The sequence below is a fragment of the Crocuta crocuta genome, unplaced genomic scaffold (genome assembly GCF_008692635.1).
Source record: "Crocuta crocuta isolate KB4526 unplaced genomic scaffold, BGI_CrCroc_1.0 scaffold364, whole genome shotgun sequence".
NCBI lineage: Eukaryota > Metazoa > Chordata > Mammalia > Carnivora > Hyaenidae > Crocuta > Crocuta crocuta.
In genome coordinates, this window is record NW_027532603.1 from 64,415 (window position 1) to 65,129 (window position 715).

The window sequence follows — 715 nt, forward strand, 5'->3', positions numbered from 1 at the left end:
AAACTCTGGGTTTTTTTCATTGAATTTTTTTAGAACCCATGTTAAAAATACATAGAACAGATGTATTATTTTCATAAGTTTTTGTAAACAAGATTCATTTTTTCACCTCCTGCTTCCAAAACTAGATTCCTGAGAAAGATTTATTTTAAATAATTGGCTCATCTGGTTACAGGATTGGCAAGAATCTTGTGTATTTTCACGCCACTTTTTAAAACTCTAAAAATTGTTCCTAAAAAGTATCTTGGAGAACACTTTAGGAACAGTCAAGTAAGGACTTCTGACTATCCACTCTGGGGAACAGGGAGGGAGAACAGTGGCAAAGTGGTCAACATCAAAATTTCAAAATACTGGAAATTACCCAAAGGCTTCAAGAAGCTGGAGAGCAATTCTTCAAGAACAACAACTGAATCTCAGTAAGAACTGAGCTCTGAGGATGCTCTTTCCTATTCACCTCCACAGATCAGTCGTAATCTTGAAAACTAGAGGCCTAAGAGCAAGAGCAACTAAAGAGAGGAGAGGAGAGGAGAGGACAGGGATAGGAGGAGAGGAGAGGGAGAAGGGAGGGAGAAGGGAGGGAGAGGAGAGGGAGAGGAGAGGGAGAGGAGAGGTGAGGAGAGGTGAGGAGAGGTGAGGAGAGGAAAAGAGAGGAGAGGACAGGAGGAGAGGAGAGGTGAGGAGAGGAGAGGAGAGGTGAGGAGAGGAGAGGAGAGGAGAG